At 46.7% G+C, this 18,666-nt stretch overlaps 1 protein-coding gene across 2 annotated transcripts in view; it reads left to right on the top strand.

Annotated features, from left to right (window-relative positions):
- Positions 1-824: 824 nt before the first annotated feature.
- Positions 825-18,666, top strand: part of ZNF697 (zinc finger protein 697) — a 28,661-nt gene continuing 10,819 nt past the window's right edge. Inside the window, exon 1 of one of the 2 annotated variants that reach the window (XM_045801386.2) lies at positions 825-1,160. The gene's annotated coding sequence lies outside the window, so the exon portion shown is untranslated. The other variant, XM_045801387.2, reaches the window with a different exon arrangement.

The raw sequence follows: 18,666 nt of genomic DNA, 5'->3' as shown, positions 1-18,666 counted from the left end.
AGCACGCTTTTCCTCATTAAGTCTCCATGTGGCCCTTTCTTGATTTTTCCCACGAGGGTCCTGGATATGCAGTTCCAGAATTAGACAGGAATTTGTGGAGGATGTTGAAGACTCTTGATAGGCTGGGTTGGAAGTGGAGTTCTCTCTTACAGCCAATGCCCTCCCTCCCTTAACTCCCAATACAGATGGCCATACAGTGGCCATCGCGTCTGTTTGTAGGGACGATGAAACCGAATTCTAAAGGTGAACGAGAGAAAGATAAGCAGAAATTCCAGCATGCTCCTAAGCAGCACATGGGTTTTTTTTTTTTTTACACGTGTCTTGGAGTTAATTCATATAATTTGTTTTCAATCTCTTAATTTAATTACTTTCCTTGAAAAGATGCCTGGGACAAGGCCAACATCGGAGAGAGCAATGCCACCGGGTCAGGATCTGGAAACGATCAGCTCTTAATGGTTTTAAGGATGAAGAGCCAAGATCTTAAGGAACCTGAATTCCTGGTGAGCAGTCAAGTTCTTTAATCCGCCCCCAGCAGGATTCCGGCGGTTTAAAAAAGACAAGGAAAAAGAAAAAGAAAATCTATTGAAAAAAACAAGTCAACTCAAAGCGAACCCACCCCAAACTTCCTCCTTTCTGAAGAAAAGGCCGCTCCCACCGCAGAGTCCTCCCGCACCCCGCGACGGTTCCGCGGCAGGCCACCAGTTGGAGGGCGGCCGCCTTGGGGTGAGCGCGGACCCGGGCGCGCGGACCGGCGCTCTGCGGGGCGGGGTGGGGCGGGGCAGGGCCCGGGCCGGGACGCCCCTGCCGCTCCCGGCCCTGGAGCGCCGAGGGAAAGAGCGAGCGCTTGTCCTCGCGTGCCGGGTCCGGGTCTGGCCGGGGCAGCCTCCCGGCCGCCCGCTGCCGTGGTGGCAGGAAGTCCCCGGGAACTACAAATCGAGGCATGCTGGGAACATTCCCCTGCTCCTCCCAGGAAATGTCCTTTGTCCAGCCCTACAGGAAGCCCCAGTGAGGAGTCAGCCGGGCAGCCAGCCAGATCAGCCAGCCAGCCCGCGGCCGCCGCAGCCGCCGCCGCCGCCGCCGCAGCAGCACAAGGGCAGACGCGCCGCGGCGCAGGGCTCTGTCCGGGGCGCGCGCTGCCCTCGCTCCTCGCCGCCGCGCAGGTAAGAGCGTGGCAGCGGCTGGGGTCACGACCGCCTGGGGCTGGGGTTGGTCGGGATCCGACCCGAGCGTGGTGGGTTTGGGCTGTGCGCCGGTGAGCGGGTGGCGGAGCTGCTGGGCGAAGTTGTGGGGCGCACACTGGACCGCTGTCCGCTCCCCCGGGGAGCAGGGGCCCCGCGCGCGTAGGGTGCTCTTGCGGCCCCCGAGCCCGGGCTGAGCTGCCTCCGGAGTCTGTGGCGAGGGGCGGGGAGCAGGCGGCTGAGACGCGAGGTCGGAGGCAGAGCTGCGAAAGCGGGTGGGACCGTCCCGCCGACCACCGAAGGGGGCATCCGAGACCCTCGGAAAAACGAAGCCCTGGGAGGAGCTTGGAAGGCAAGGAGAAGGTGAAGGGCTTTGTGTGCAGCTGCGGACAGGGACCGAATGTGCTTCCCTCCCCTTGTTTGTCTGCGCCCCCAGCCCCGCTCGAGACTGGAGGGGTGGGGGTGGGGCACTCCAAGGAGGGGCAGCGGGTCATCTTGGGTCCCTGTGAAATGTGTTCCTCCTTTGCCCTCTGCACTGCATTCTAGCCGACTCACATCAGCGGCTTGGGCTGCCATCAGACTGGGCAAATGGCACAATAAGGATGAGTGGGTGGGGAGATGGGTAGCAGCTTGTCGCCCTGGAGGGTGGCCGTTTAGCTCTGGTAGACTTCCCAACCCCAGATGTCCATGTATGCCGATGGGTGGGTAGCGGGGCAAAGCTGACACGTCCACCCAAGGATAATGCTGTGAGTGGAGGTATGGGGTGAGGCGCGTGTTGGGAGGAGAGGGCGAGTAAGAGGTTGGGGGGGGTGGGGTGGGCAGCGGCAATAGGGGCGCTGAGCGTACCTAAGGGCCAGTGTACATTCTGGCCAGGCTTCGAGAATCGGGTTACCACTTCCTCTGGGACTTTCCACGATTTTCCTTTTTCCTAACTGTCCCCCTCCCCCTAGTAGTGAATCACCCACCCCTTGCTACATGAGCGCTAGGCTGGATTCAATTTGGTCTTGTTGTATCCCTGCCTTTATAGCGGACCTATTTGTCCTTTACCTATGGGGTGACAAGAATACGCGGCATCCCCTCTGGCGTTATCCTCTTCGCTGGGGGACTGAGGGTGTGGTGAAGGCGGTGGGGTAATGGCTAGCAAGTTAATAGTCTTCGGGGAGCCGTGATGGATGAGTGGGCAACTTTGAACACCGCCCAAGTGTTACTACTGTATCTGAACTCACTTGTCTAAGGGCCCTCTGTTTCTCCTTTTCCCCTTCCCCTGTCTTTTTTTTTTAAATGCTGTACCCAGATGGTTACCTCCTTCTCTTAACAAGCCAATATACGGATATTAGTTAATGTGGAATATATTTTAAGAGCCAAATGGACTTTAAAAATGCCACTTGGGTGGTGAGGCAGGAGCAGCCAAGGCTCATGGTGAGGAGGATGTGGTAGGGCAAAGAGCCCTGCACCTGATATAAATGGTTTATAGGGAGAGACACGCTATGGACACTGATTTCTGTAGGAGAGGTGAAGCTTCTGAAGGTAAGGTAAGAATGGAGCAGGGGGGAAACCCAGTTGTCTGTGCTGAGGGCATGAGGATGGCAAAATAGAGGGGGAAATCTCTATCAGTTTGGAAGATGATTTCTAGTTGGAACCTTCTGGCTGTGTGTGTGTGTGTGTGTGTGTGTGTGTGTGTGTGCGCGCGCGCGTGTGTGTGTGCGCGTGCACGTGTGGGAGGTGGAGGTTGTTGTTGGGGGAAAATTTGATGTCAGAATTCCAGCTGGGCCCCAAAGAGAGTAAGATGGCACTAGAGTGAAGTGAAGTCCTAAATGGGAAGTCAGGCCACCCTTTACCTTACACACAAAGGAAAACATGGATGGCCTTCAAAAACCTCTGGGATTAAGGAGGTGAATGGAAACCAATCAGACTGAGGCAAACCAGCTGATGCAGCTGGAGTGAGGTGGTAAGGCTGACCTCACTGAAGGTTAATGACTAAGGCCGATGGAGTTGCACCACATCCCCCCCCCCAAAAAAAAAAGCTTTTTGGATTGCCTCAGAATCTACATGTTTGCCTCATTTCTAGCATCCAGTTAGGGAAAGGAGAAAGGGCAAAAATTGATGATACAGATGATAAATTAAGACAAGAAAGACCCTGCCTGCTCATGGAGAGTGGGGAACACTCCCCCACCCCCCGACACCCCCCTGCGGAAAAATTGCTGAGGTCTGGAGCTTGAAGCTACCCCAGTGCTATGTGGGCTTTTCTTTGTAGCTAAGATCTGACTTCTTTGCCTTCTTTTTTTCCTCCCCTCTCCTGAACAAGTTACTTAGCACTATGTAATATTAATGTACTCAATATCGGTACCACCTTAGTTTGGCATGCAAAACCCTTCACAGTTCTGTGCCCACCTACCTTAGTCCTCCACTAGATCCAGGGCACCCCCAAATACCTACCCATTCTTGCAGCAAACAGCTCCCCATTCCCAGACGCCACAGATAGTCTTCCACCAGTGTGTGTCTCCACCAGGCTGGATTCCATGCTTGTTAGGCATCCCTGCACTGCATCTGATTAGTTTCTGCAAATCCTAGCCTAGCTGATGTAGCACCCTTCTAGAAGTCTTCCCACACCTCCCAATCAGAATTCATCTCATCCCCATGGTACTTTGTATCCTTTAGATGACTCACATGTCTGGTCTGCCTTGTAATAGCTACATGTTAATTTTATTCCCTTCAGACTGTAACCCCTTGAGGGCAATGGCTCTCTCTCCCGGGTGCTTTATATCTAGCAGTGCAGAACAGATGTTTATTTGAAATGCATAGGTAAATGAGGAATGAGTGAAAGAATGCATATGTCTTAATTTATCTCTTTCCTTTTCTACAAAAAAAGGGATGGGGCCTTTCTCATAGACCTGTGAGGATTCCTTGCAATTGTGAATCGAAAGCATCTGGTGCATGCTAGTCTGGTGCTTTTCCTTGTGCTCCTGGATTAAGAGGCCCTAAAACGATCTATCACAGTGTCTAGTACAAAGCATTCATTAAAAGTTTGTTGAATAGGTTCTTTGCCAGCCTACATTTTCAAACTTACAGACAGGGTACAGAATGGGTTAATCCCAGGTGGATAATTAGTGACTTTTTGCCTGGCTGACGAACTGAAGGAGGTGACTGTTCCCTCTCAGTTGTGAAGGTGAGATGTGTTTTCTAGGAAGCAGCATCACAAAGGCCATCCTGGTATTTTTCAGTGAAACCACTGACATCTGTTGTGTTGCTTTGATTTTTTTATAGCCCAAGCCATCTCCCGGGATTAAAACATTGTATATAAAAGTGCAAGGCAGATAAGACTCTCAGATTTTCCCCAAAGATGCTGCCATTTTGTAGTCCCTCACTTAACCCTACTGGACAGCTTTTCGTGCTTCTTTTTTTTCACGTGATGATAGTAACAGTTAACGTTTATTGAACATCTGTGTATCGACTGTTGAACTAGGTAATTTCCATACATTGCCCCGACTTACGTATTATTATCTCCATTCAAAAATTGAGGAAATGGGGACTCAGAGGAAAGTTAAGAAACTTGCTTCAAGTCCCAGATTCTGATCCAGAGATAGCCTGGAATTTGGGTCTGTTGACTCCCTGTCCTGTTCAGAATGGGTGGATCTTTGCTTACCCTGGGAGAAAATTGCCAGGTCTCTCTTCTTCTTCCTCCAAGATCCGTCACTTTCCAGATTTCCTACCAGGAGCACTGTTGGGTTTCTAAAGTCATCCTAGTGGATCTCGTTCTGAGAGGTACTGCTTTTTGATAAATTCATTATTCTTATTACTTTAAACTCCCATGGGTGTTAGTTAGAAAGCTCAGGTTCAGAACCCCTAATAAGACGTTTGAGCACAGAACTGTTTGCCCGGAATCCTTTCCCCTTCTCTCCCAGCCTATCTGAATTCTTTCTGTTCCTCCCTCCCGGCCAAGTCTTACCCTTTTCAAGCTGCCTTTCTTGACACTCCAGGTCACACTCAGCCTCTCTGATTTTTTGCTTTGTTTGAAATACCTGGAGCTCAATGTCTTCCTGATGAAAGCAAACCTGAATAAGCCCCCACACTGTGTGGGAATATTTGCATAGTCCCTGCGTATGGCACGGAGCATATGTCCAGAGCACAACCTGGCATACAGTGGACCTTCAGGAACTGAGTTAACAATAAATCAGTATGACTGAAAATGCAGAAATGTAGACACGAAACATCATTTGCATGTTGACAGTTTGGGAGAGAGGTCAGAAGGATCATTTTCTTAGTTAATTTTCATCCTTTTCATGGCACTGCCACAAGAAATAAACACCTTCTGGGCGCCTGGATGGCTCAGTGAGTTAAGTGTCCAACTCTTGATCTCAGCTCAGGTCTTGATCTTGGGGTCGTGAGTTCAAGCCCCATGTTGGGCTCCATGCCCAATTTGAAAACTGGAAAAAAAAAAAAAAGAGAGCGAGAGAGAAAAGCACCTTCTGGAAATATGCCAGAGCAGACCTGTGTTGCTGTTCCACCATCTTGAGCTTGACTAACAACATCACTGCTAAGTGATAATGGTCTTTTATGGATATTGGGCAGCATGGGTGGGACCGTTGCTTCCATGCCTCCCCCCTTGATGTCATGCCCCCCTCTACCATCATCTTGTAGGACGGGCCTTTTGTTGCACATCTGAGAAAATCAGAATGCTTCTGCAGATACAGTTGGGGGAGGTGAGAGGTAAGGCTAGGGTGAGGAAGGAAGAGAGTTCATTCCGTTTTTACCTCTGGGAGTGCAGCATCACTTGGGTGGGGTGTGGATTTGGGCTTTACTGCATCATGTATTAATGGGGACGGTAGAGGTCAGTGGCCTCTCCTCTTTGGGTGGAAAAGGCTTTTACCCACCGCAAGATTGAATCCATCTCTCCAGGCTGACTGTGCCACCTTTTCCCCTGACCTCAAGGCTACACAGCACTTTGGAAGCCTGGGTATAAACACAGTGTGCCCCGGGGTTGTTACTAAGCACATGAGTCATTTTAAAGGCCAACAGGCTAGTTCTTGGGATTCCTACATTTGTTCAGCCGGTCATTCACTGTGTATCCGTAGGCTAGCGACGGTGTTCCAGCTAGGTGTATGGATGGGCCACGTGCGAGTCTTCCTGTCCCTGCCTGCAAAGGGGAAAGCGTGCATCTTATTTAGCCCCATATATATAGCTTGTATAGCTTTAATTTGCTAAAATATGTGTAGTTAGGGGGAAAGGGCCTACTTGTATTCAGAGAGGCATTTTAGATATGTATTGTCTAAGAACTTTATTAGGATCTTATCGTAAGTCAGAGAACAGGAACCATTCTTCCTGGGTTTTATTAATAAGAAATGTATCACTTTTATCTCAGAGCTGTGCATATTCAAGTGGTTACCACACCTTTGATGCTTGATAACATTTAGGCGGTGCACTATGGGAAGAACACATTGCCATTTGTTGACTCTCCCCCCCCTTAGGAACCTTTGTGTATTTCAAAGAGTCACTCTTTTTTTTTTCCCCTAGTCTATTTTCTCTTTTCTTAATAATCTCTCAGGCGGGTATTGACTGTGATTTCTGGTAGCAGTAGGTGGTTTTGAGAGCAGTGGGTTTTGGGCACCTGGCTGGCTCAGTGGGTTAAGCATCTGCCTTTGGCTCAGGTCATGATCCCAGCGTCCTGGGATCAAGCCCCACGTTGGGCTCCCTGCTTGGTGGGGAACCTGGTTCTCCCTCTCTCTCTGTGCCTCCCCCTGCTTGTGCTCTCTCTCCCTGTCTCTCTCAAATAAATAAATAAATAAATGAAATCTTAAAAAAAAAAAAAAAAAAGAAAGCAGTGGATTTTTAAGATTATTTCATTAGAATGTAACCTCCACAGAGCAGAACCCAGAATAATGGAAGCACATGGTAAAATGTTCAGTAACTTTGTTAGGTGAATGAATGTGTTATATTTTAAAACATTTCATTTTGATTTTTTCCTAATATGAAAATTGGCATTGCCAATTTTCTATAGTGACGTGTGGCAAAGGGTGCATGCTTTTATGTTCTATAAGCAGAGGAAATAGATACAATTTTATAAAAGGTAGCCTTTATTTTTAGAGCAGTTTCAGGTTCACAGCAAGGTTGGGCGCAAAGTACAGAGAGTTCCAGTGTGGCCTCTGCCCCTACAAATGCACAGCCTCCCCCCTTATCAACCTCCCGTACCAGGGAGGTATGTTAAAATCCATGAACCTGTATTGACATATCATTATCACCCAAAGTCCACAGTTTTTAACGTTCACTCTTGGGATTGTACATTCCATGAGTTTTGACAAATGTATGATGACATCCTCGTTTCCTACAGAATAGTTTCACTGTCCTAAAACATCCTGTGTGCTTCACCTGTTCATCCTTCTCTCCCCTCTAACTCCTGGCAAACACTGTTCTTTTTACCATCTCCATAGTTTGCCTTTTCCAGAAGGTCATATAGGTGGAATCATAGAGTATGTAGCTTTTTCAGATTGGCTTCTTTCACTTAGTAATAGACAGTTAAGTTTCCCCCACGACTTGTCATAACTTGATAGCTCATTTCTTATTAACTCTGAATAATATTCTGTTTTCTGGGGATATGGCAGTTTGTCCATTGATCTGTTGAAGGACATCTTGATTGCTTCCAAGTTTTGGTGATTATGCATCAAGCTGCTGTAAACCTCCATGTGCAGGTTTTTGTGTGTGGATGTAAGTTTTCAACTCATTTGTATGAATACCAAGGGGTGAGACTATTGGAATATATGGGATGCAATGCTTAATTTTGTAAGAAACTGCCCATCTGTCTTCCGAAGCGGCTGTCCCGTTTTGCATTCTTTACAGCAGGAAGAGCGAGCTCTTGTTCCTCCACATCCTCACCAGCATTTGGCGTCCTCAGTGTTCTAAATTTTCTGCTATTCTGATAACTGCGTGGTGGTATGTCGTTGTTGTTTTCACGTGTAGATCCCCAATGACGTATCACGTTGAACATCTTTTCATACGGCTCACTTGCCATCTATAGATCTTTGGTGAGGTGTCTGTTTAGATCTCTTGCCCCTTTTTAAATCAAGTAGTTCATTGTCTTTAATTTCTGTTTCCCTACTCTCTACTAGGTACTGTGGGTATTGATTGAATTGGTAGTTTGGTAAATATTTCTGGTCACCTACTTTCTGTAGATAAAAGGCATGTATGCTTTTTACAAACTTCTTCAAGAGTCTATGTGTGTCTCATAGCTTAATTCTGGACCTTTAGGAAAGGGGTTTCTAGGCTGATGATTGCATGTAGGTGAGAAGAGAAATCAAGACACGCATGCCCTTCCTATAGTATTAAGAAAACCAAACCAAAGCACAAAAGTCTTGAAATCGGCCAGAGAATAAGCTTTGGTTTGAGTAGATACTTTCAGCGTTAAATCAGTTTCTTCTCTATTTGTTTGTGCTTCCTGTTCTGCCTCCCGTATTTCCCCCTCCCCAACCAAGCAACTTCTGAAGTTGTTAGTCTTTGTTCATTAGTCATTTAATTTCTGTTACTTCTAGTCCTGTCTTTCCTCCGGGGGTGAGAGAGAAGCAGCTGTCCTGTCAGACTGGCAGAGTCTAGTGGCATTTCCCACCACAAACGCAAACACAGCTCTGCGCCACCACTGTTCTTTGCAGAGCTGAACTGAGTGTTAAAATCTTGGAGTGGAGGGGAGGACTCCCAACAGGACAATTGGATGCAAACAAGGGGTGCTGGCATTTGGCTAAGGGATGCAGGATTCTTTTTCGAGAACATTCTGTCTAACTTCTGAAGCTAATCACCACTGTCTATCACGTCCACTTATTTAGCAGGATAATTAAGCATGCTTGGCTCTTGGTGCTGACAGGTTATTGGATCCTGTTAGGAGAGCAAGGTAACTGTTTCCAGGGCTCTGCCTTACCTGATGTGATCTTGGCCAGATCACTACATTTCCTGGTCTTGTTGGTTCTTCTTTTTGAGACCAAGGGAGAGAAATAAGTACACCTAATTTTATCCATTTCAAGATATATGTGAGGGCTCATTATGTGGGGAATAACCAAAGTGAGTAAATCGGTATGTTCCCAACAGGACCTGGCAGTTGGGAGGTGGGAGGGAGGGAGAGAGAACAAACAAGATATAAATTATTGTAACTGTGATTATATTTTAAAAACTAATATCAGACAGAATAAGATAAGGAAAAGTACCTTAAAGAGTCATACGAAGTGAAACAGTAGTTCCCTCTGAGCACTTAACAATAATCCTATAGAGTACATACAGTTGTGACCCATTTTACAGATGAAAAAAACCAAGGCTTGAAGAGACTGAGCAACTTGCTTAAGGTCATAGAGCTAGAGGCTGGATTCATGCAGGTGGTGTGGCTCTAGAGTCTGAGCTTTTAGCCACTCTAGGACTGCTTCCCTCCAGGAAAGGAGAGAGTGCTTCATGTGGTTTCTCTCTGAGGAGGAAAAGCGTGGCTAGAGAGGAAAAACACCGGTGCCTTCTGCGGGGCATAAAGCAATCCCTTTTGCCTGGGGTTAGCCGGTTAGAGGTCAGGAAGAGGTAAGAGAGTCTTGGGTTACATTGTTGAGGACTTGGAGTTTGTGCTTCTTTGAAGACCGGCAGAGTCAATGAGTGGTTTCTGAGCAGGAGAAGTAAAGGGAGTAGTAACTGTTTTAAGATGGATCCAGCAGTGGTGTGTAGGTAGGTGCATGTAACTGGTAGGAGTGTCAGTGGCAGTGCTAGTGGCCACAGAAAAAGAAAAGAAGTAAAAGGAAGGACTGGGCAATGGATCTGATTGAAAGGGGTGATGAAGGGTCAGACTCAAGGGTTTTGAGCCTCACTGCGAGTAAGGACAGAGAGGCATTAACGGGCACTGTGAGGAGCTGATTTGTAATAAAGATTCAGGAAAGGAACTGCTGTTTTTTGGTGTGATGAGGATCAGATTATAGTTGAAAATGACAAATGGTTGCCTTACAAGTGGAAATTCATTTAGTCTTCACAATGGCCTTTCAAGGTCACTTGTTTTTCTCATTGGATAGATGAGGAAACTATGCCTCAAGGAGGTAAATAACTGCCCTAGGGGCATATGACATGTAGGTGCAAACTTCTGCTTGAACCCGGGTCTGTTGGTGCCTCCTGTCCTGTGTCCCGTGTGACGTCAGGACGAGGAGAGTTATGAAAGCTGCTCACTTGTGATGCTTGGTGCATCATTAGAAACATGGATCTGGAGTGTGTATCAGGGCTGGGGACAAGAGGCTCAAATTGAGGTCTCTGGATAGAGGTGTTTACTTAAAATTAGCAAAAGGGGCTGGACGGTTCAGGGGTGAGAGAGAAGAAAATGTAAACAAGAACCTTGAAGGTTGACTTTTTTAGGCGTTAAGAAGAGACAAAGTGGAAAGTGATCTGAGAAGGACTGGGACAGTGTAATAACATGGATGCCCAGGAAAGAGAATTTCCAGGAAAAGTGTCTCAACAGGATTTCTGCAGTCATTTATCAAATCCCTGTTATGAATGCCAAGCACTTTACACTGTTGATGGTGTTAACCTTAAAAATGAAAGTCAATTATTTTACTAGCAAAATGGGTTTATTTGGGAACAATAGAGAACTGTAATTTGAGACATGAAAGCAATGGCAAAACCATAGTCAAGTCCAAGCAACAAAGGAGAGAAACATTATTTTATGGAGAAGTGGAGAGAGGTTGTTTTGAATGCAGGCCAGCTCAGAAAAGCCCAAGGCCAGGCTGATGAACACTTCTCATTGGCTGAGTTGCAGGGTAGTTGATCTCTTGCAGGAGATGCAATGTACATCTTTCCCCTTTGGGGTCTGTAATTGACAATGCTTCCTTTAATTGACTTGAGTAGCTGGTGATCTCTTTGAGCCTCACCTACCCTCCAGACTCTACTTTAGCAAGGTTTCCCTTTATTAATTTTCACAATGGCAAGACCAGAGGGGAAGAGACCGCTGGATTTGGAAGTTTGAAAATTATAGCCGGTACTGATATGAGCCTGATTCTTGAAATGTTAGCAGTTAATACTGTCTGCTGAGATGGCTCACACTTGGGAAGACCGCGGTTAACTGGGAAACTGATGTGTGTGGTGATGATGACTCAGTTTATCAGGGACCCCTGGTACCGGTCCCTCCTTTGCCCAGGAGCCCGTGAGACTTGTTGGCCAAAAAATGGCACTGCAGAAGGGAATGTAATATAGTTTGATTATTGGTTTGGGGCATTTAAAAGATGATAATGTGAGGAAAAAGTGTCCCTTCTTAAGAGTTTCATGGTTTGATAGAAAAATGTCTTTTAAAATTCTTTTAAAATGGCATAATGAATACTAATTCTTCAGGTTGATGCTTCCTTGGCTTTCTTTTCTCTCTAACCACCCCCCTCTCTCTTATGATGACTTTTCTTTCAAATGCTGTACCAAGGACTTGGAATTATTAACTGTTTACCCTAATGGTCTGTTAAGTGGAAGCTAATTCAAATGACTGCTTTATTCTAGCCAACAAGATGTCTGTTTTGTCTAAGAAAAACAGTTAAATCAGAGACCATCTCTAAGCATCACATGAAGATAAGTTTGAAGAACATTTTCTGTGGTTTTTTTTAGAGGAAAGATAATTAAAATCAAAATAGAAAAAAAAATTAGGAGTCAGGAAGAGAACAAGGAAAATAGGAGGAAAGAACGTAGCGTCCTTGAAGTGCTCTATCAGTAAATCCAAAGCACTAAACCCATAAGCATGACAGAGCTGGGAGAGTTCCGTGCAGGGGAGCTTCAACTTCCAAGGAATCACATAACTTGGATGGTAGTCTCAGTTCTGCCACCAACTCACTACCTTTGTGAATTCAGACAGGCCATTGATTTTCCCCCAGTCCTCATTTTCCTTATTGGTGAAACGAGGGATCCTTTAAAGACATTTCAACAAAAACAGTTGTGAGATTTTCTCATTATCTGTGGATATTGTTCCTTCAGCAACATTTAGCTTGTGGTTGGCCTGCTCCCACCACCTGGCCTGCTTCTGCGTCACCTCCCACACAGGGAATAAGGAACTATTACAGCCGCGGCAAACAGATGTAATAGAAAAGAGGGTGAATCTGAGAAACTGTATTCGTAGTAATGGGTCATGTTGGATGAGTATGGGGGGTACGCTTTTTTACTTGTCATTAGATGTGAACCAGGGCTCCTGATATTGCAGAGTTTTTTGATACTCCCAGAATCCCCTTTTTCACCTGGGTATTTCCAAGTTATTATTTGTAGGCAGGATGACTTTGCAAACACTTTGAAGATTTGTGAGGAACGAGTTGGCGACTTTGGCCAGATTTTAGTTCTTTCTCCTTCGAGAAAAGGAGGATTAGCTAACAAAGCATTTTGTGTCCTGGGTAGGTAATGGCTTGATTAATGTGCTTTGACTCACTGCCCAAGTAAGCAGCTGATGGGAGCCATAAACCCAGGGTCAAACTTGTATAAATTAGCTGCATCCCAGAGAGGCAGTGTGTTAGAGGCTTGAACAGCTACTTAAGGCCCTCTCAGTGCACCTGCCGTGTAACACAAGTGATTAGGAAGTGAAAAGCAGGTGAGGTAATGATGGGGGGGACGACAAATCGTCAGCGTGAGTGTTTCAGCCAAGCACCGTAGGCTGCGTGGGGTTGAATAGAAAGGGGATTGGAACAAAAGTTGCGATGTCAGTGATTTAAGCTGGAGTCTGCCCTTAACTGGTACGTTCATGGGTATTTCACTGAACCTTTCTGAGTCTCTGTTGCCTGATGCATCTGTAGAATAGGGTGCTGGGTGGGACCAGCAAACCAATCAGGCAGGTTGCCCTCTTGCTGCACCCCTCATTCTGCTGTAGCCCTTATTTGAAATTAACTGGCATTTTTTCTCACTGCCACCTGATTTTGGACCTGCTGTCCGTATCTTCTCTTCTCCAGTGACCCACCAAAAGAGTTCGTGGCATATAGTGGTGCAGTGGGCTCTTATCCCTCCTCCCCAAAACCAGTGTGGACTTCTGAAGTACTATGCTAGGGAATGTATTGTAAGTCCTCTGTAGCCATGGTTTATTGCCGGGTTTTTGTTTTGTTTTTGTGCCGTGAATCCTTTCAGAGTCCAAGAGAAAGCTATGGGTCTTCCCATCAGAAGAAAGTTTCTGCAGACACATTCACATAAGGTTTCAGAGAGTTTATGGACTCCGAAGGCCTCAGGCTAAGAACCCACACGCAAGAAAAATAACATTATGCTATTTCCAAGCTTGTACAGGACTATTGCTCTCTCCAGGAAATGCTAGGAGCTGGAGGTAAAGGGGACCTAAGGAACCCAAAGGGCGTGAATGGCTTGGGAACTGTGGTATTCGAACAGTGAATGAGTCCTGGACACCACAGTCTCCTCGAGACAAGTGCGCCACTTCCTGGATGAAAGCTGTGACCCGTGATAAGTTCTGTGCACCCTTTGCTAAAACGGATGATATCCGTGAGCGTCTGGTTTCCAGTCTAAAGTGGGAACATGATACCTTCTTGCTGCTCTCTTTGTAATGTGGTGCGAGTAAATTTGGATGGCATTTCTCTGAGAAGGACACTATCTAAATTTAAAAGTACTCAGTTTGGGCTAGTAAAGTAATTCTGTCCCTGCCTGAATTCATCTCATGGAGATCACATTTTCATAAATCACTAGTTCGTGTATTAGCTTCCTTTTCACTGACACACACCCTAACATTTTTCTTGCCCTTAGGAGATCATTCTGGGGGTGACCAATTATCAATGTACTCAAACTGTTGGATACTCACATCAGTTCGGCGGTTTGACTTTCCTAGGGTAAAGCATTCCTCTCGCAGACTCTTCAGGACTGCAGGCCCTCCCCAGGTTTATTTCCCCCCTTGGTCTTGGGTATAAAGTTGCTGAACTAATGGTGGAAATAAAGAAGCACCGGCTGTGGCAAGATCCTTTTTTGAGTTCTTTGGAAATACAAAAGTAGATGAAAGTGGAAACCGTTTTCTTTTCTTTTTTTTTTTTTAAAGATTTTATTTCTTTATTTGACAGAGAGACAGCTAGCGAGAGAGGGAACACAAGCAGGGGGAGTGGGAGAGGAAGAAGCAGGCTCCCAGCGGAGGAGGCTGATGTGGGGCTCGATCCCATAACGCCAGGATCACGCCCTGAGCCGAAGGCAGACGCTCAACCGCTGTGCCACGCAGGCACCCCTGGAAACCGTTTTCTGATTCTATTTTGCATCTAACAGCTCTTCTTCTATCTCATAAAAAGAAAAAAAAAAAGTCTCAAAAGCATCGAAGTTAAGGTCCTTTAATCTCTTTACCCCACTGCCTCTGCCCCCAGTTCTCAGGGGGCAATATCAATACTCAATATCCAGCATTGTAATCAGCCCTGATTTGGCATACTTTGCAAAAGCAAGCTAGTTCTTTGGTGGAAGTCACTGACTGTTGATTACAGTCTGTTCAGATTTAAATGAATCTAATCAACCTTCAGTTTCAGAAACAAAAATGTGTGTTTTCTATTTTAAAACTTTTTATTAGTAACTTTTCTAGCAAACACGAAAGTAAGTAGAGTAGTAGAGTAAAACCACGTACACCACGCAGCGTCAGCCGTGACCCGTGGGCGGCCATCTTGTTTCGTCTGCGTCCCTGCTCACTCCCCTCTGTCCTGGAATTCCAGACATTTCATTTCAAATGAAGCAAATTCCAGACATACCATTTCACCTGTAAATATTTTATTACGTATACCTTTACCTTTGTAAATTTATTCCCAACACCAACACCTTACAAAACGAACACGTTTCTTACTATCAGATATCTAATCAGCATTCACAATTTCCCGACTGTCTTATGATTTGTTTCTGTACTTTAGTTGAACTGGGGTTCAGATAAGGTCTATGCATTGATGTTGGTGGATACATCTCAAGTTTTTTGACATACAGGTTTCCTGCCTTTCTCTTTATCGTTCCTGCTATTTTTCTCATCATTGTTGATGTGTCTCCTGTAATTCTCCTATAGTTCCTATGATCTAGGTTTTGCTGATAATGTTATTTTTTAAGGAAATAGGAGTACCGCAAGTATGTAATTTTTAAAAAGGTGATTTTCAGGGTATATAAATGTTTCACTTTGTGCTGAAAACAGCCTAGCTCTAGAGTTTACAATTTAATTAGGCAGGGAAATGGAAGCATCAGGAGACATCTCTACATTTTTATTCCTGCTTTCTCTTTGTTGGAAAACACCTTGGCAGATTATATGTAGAGGCGTCACTTACTCACTGCTGAAATGAACTGGGCTGGAACACCAGCCATTCTTCATCAACAACACCAAACAGTTATTTTGGGCAGAGAAATGGAAGAGCAGTTTTTGCCTGTTGAGTCTGTAGTGGGAAACTGGGGTGATTGAATGTATGCATCAAACCCTTTGGTCCCAACGCTCCTCTCTCCCTGTTTGCTGTGATGACCATTCTTGTAAGGACTCTTCATTCCAGTGGAAATAGGATCACAGAATCATCTGGGGTGGAAAAGACTTCCTGTGGTCCCCTGGCCCCATCTGGTAACCTTAACAAGGATTCCAGCATCAACTCTCCAGAATGAAGCTGTTTGTGAGCAACTTCCATATCCCACATACACCTGCTGTGCATTCTAAGTCAGCTTTCTCTCTTGTCCTTCAGTGAAACAGATTGTTAAATTGTGTCTGTCTCTGCAGTGGGAGTGTGTGCCTGTACCCGTATATGTGTCTCTGTAGCTCTTTGGTTGAGATTAATTTTAATTCTTTCCTGCTGTCCTGTACAGTGCATACACTCTCCCTTTCAACTGTCCACATATAGGAATGGTTTTTATAAAAAGGAAGATGTTTTTAATGAGTAAATTTTGACTTATGATGGGATTATTGTAGACTTTTTTTCTTGTGTGTAATGATTAATTTTATGCATCGACTTGGCTGAGCCAATAGGTACACAGATACTTGATCTAACATTCTGGGTGTTTCTGTGACAGTTTTGGGATGAGATTAACATTTAGACTGGTAGGTTTTGAGTAAAGCAGATTGCTGTCTATAACATGGGTGGGCCTCATCCAATCAGTTGTTCAGACCTGACTAGAATAAGAAGACTGATTTCCCTAAGTGAGGAGGAATTCTCCAGCAGACAGGCCTTTGGACTGAAACTGTAATATCAGCTTTTCTGGATCTCCAGCCTGCTGACCCACCCTGTAGATTTTGGACTCGTCAGTCTCCATAATCACATGGGCCAATTCCTTATAGTAACTCTCTTTCTATATGCACATCCTGTTGGTCTTGTTTTCTTTGGAGAATGCTGACAAATGGTATTGGGCCGGGGGTGGGGGGAGCAAGTCAGTATATGCCATGGGTTTTTCTGGCTGGCTCTTTTCAAAGTGGTGTTTTCTATTAAAGAGATGGAAAGATCATTGGAGAGGCCATCAGAAAACTGAGATTCTGGCCATAACTCTTCTAGCAAGCTTTCAGTTCCTGACCTGGTCATTTTCCCTCTCTGAGCCTTATTTTCCTGTCTGTAGAAGGAGTTTGAGCTAAGGGATTTCCAACTCGATGGTTCCGTGAAATAACGAATGTCGAACATTTGGACCAGCTCCTGAGAAGGTATCTGAAGGCAGTTCTGAGGACTGCCCAAGTGCTGGATCAGAAAAGAAGCTGAGAATGTACACAGGTAGTAGTGGTGGTGCAGTGCCAAGCACAGTGAAGAAAAAAATCATGAACACAGGGGATACTCTGTGCATCAGGGAGGACATTCTCAGCAGTTCAGTGTGAAACATGGATGAGTAAATGCCTGCATGAGACCCTGTAGCTTCATGCCTTCTCCTCGAAGGGCAGATGGTCTCACTTTGAGGGCACTTAGAATCTGTCTCTGAATTACAGGAATTCTTATTTTTTACAGCAGGAGTAGGGTGGTGGTGAAGGCTTGACAGCTGTGACAAGCTAAGGCCCTCCAGCCAAACCGAGGGGCCCCAGCACAACCAACAGACAGGAAATGCCTGACCCCAAGGACATTTGTGCTATTCTTGACCAAAGAGATTGGAAGGCGTCTCAGACTAGCTCTGGTCAGTGGGATTGTAAATTGATTTCTCTGTTGCCTTGGTTTGAGCCTTTCTCTTTTTTTCAACTTGGGCTTTCCCCTCCAGGTAAAAAAGCAGTAACCACAAGGAGGAAACCATATTATTTTAGCTTCTCCCGTCTGGTGAGTACTCAGTACTTAGCTGCAGTAAGCTTTTGGCTTTCGGTGGGAAATTAGTGTTCACCTCATGTGGCAGCCTGCCACTTGGGGGGTTGGCATTTTGGGTTGAACAGTCAGGGTGTGTGACTGGGGAAGTCGGCTGCCCCCTTTGGATGCGGACACACTCTCCTTGATCACTGGAGGCATCCAGGCCAATATGGTGAGGTGGACTTCTTTGCCCTTGGGGTTCTTTCTGACCACAGGCTCACCGTGAGGAGGCAGGACCCTGGTGGCCATCTCCCCAGAGAGGCAAGTGCTGGTTGACTGTTTACTCAGTTGGTGCTGAGGACTGACAAATGATTAACCCCCTGGAATCTCTGGTTAGACCCCAGTTATGGTCATGAGTTCAGCCTTTTGAACCGCAGACTTAAATTGTTTTTCCAGCATTCTCCGCAGTCGGGTGTCCCTGCCCGCCCTCTGCTATGGAAACCCTCCCCAGGGAGCGAGTGGTGCTCAGGGGGGCGTGGGAAGTGAAGGCTGGAGGCCTCAGATGGCTAAGGGGGAGGCGGGGAGGCCGGCCTGCCCGAGCTGAGGTAAGGAAGGCACCCGTGAGAGGACAGGGAGACAGGAAAGCGCTGCAGCCTGGAGGAGGTGGAGTGGGAGCCGCTCCTGGCCCTCTGCCCAGCCGCTTCCTTCCCCTGACATGACAGCCTCACTGGCCTGGCTCCTGGCCACCTGGCAGTGGCCGTGGCACATGACTCCCCCACCCGGCCGGCAAGGAGCCTGTAGGGGGAGGTCTGCGTGCAGGCTGGCCCCTCCACCTGCCCAGGGCCCTGGGTGGGCCATGCTGTGCTCCCCCGGCTCTCCTGGCTCAGCGTGCTCTTCCTGGGCGGCAATGCCAAGGCAAGGGGCCAGCACACACTAGTGGGTCTCCTTACATACCTGGGGGAGGTGTCACGCAGAGCTCTTCTGCCGAGCCTCGTTGTTCTTTATGTGTAGAACCGGTGGGTGACCCTCCATGTTTTACCTCCAGGAATTATTGGATAATCGGAGTCAAATGAGCTATACCGCCCGAGGGTGGGGGGAGACCGTCTCACAGCCGGGGCCTGGGAGCATCTCATGCTACCCCACCCACCCTGGCTAGAGGTGGCATGACCGTGAGGGGTCCTGTGCCCGACGCCCTGGAGAAAGGTGGCCAGTGCTTTATCTTTCAGGAAGGTGAGGGAGAGGTGTGTGCTTGTCTGCCCCAACCTGCTCCCAGGAAGTGCGCTTCTCTCTGTAAAGTGGTGGGGCTCTCGCTTTTGGAAAAGGGCTAGGTTTTGCACGTAGCCCCAAAGGGGGCCACTGGGAAAATG

The sequence above is a fragment of the Ursus americanus genome, chromosome 12 (genome assembly GCF_024610735.1).
Source record: "Ursus americanus isolate L20-20 chromosome 12, mUrsAme1.1.p, whole genome shotgun sequence".
NCBI classification, from domain to species: Eukaryota; Metazoa; Chordata; class Mammalia; order Carnivora; family Ursidae; genus Ursus; species Ursus americanus.
This window is presented reverse-complemented; position numbering and strand designations above follow the sequence as displayed.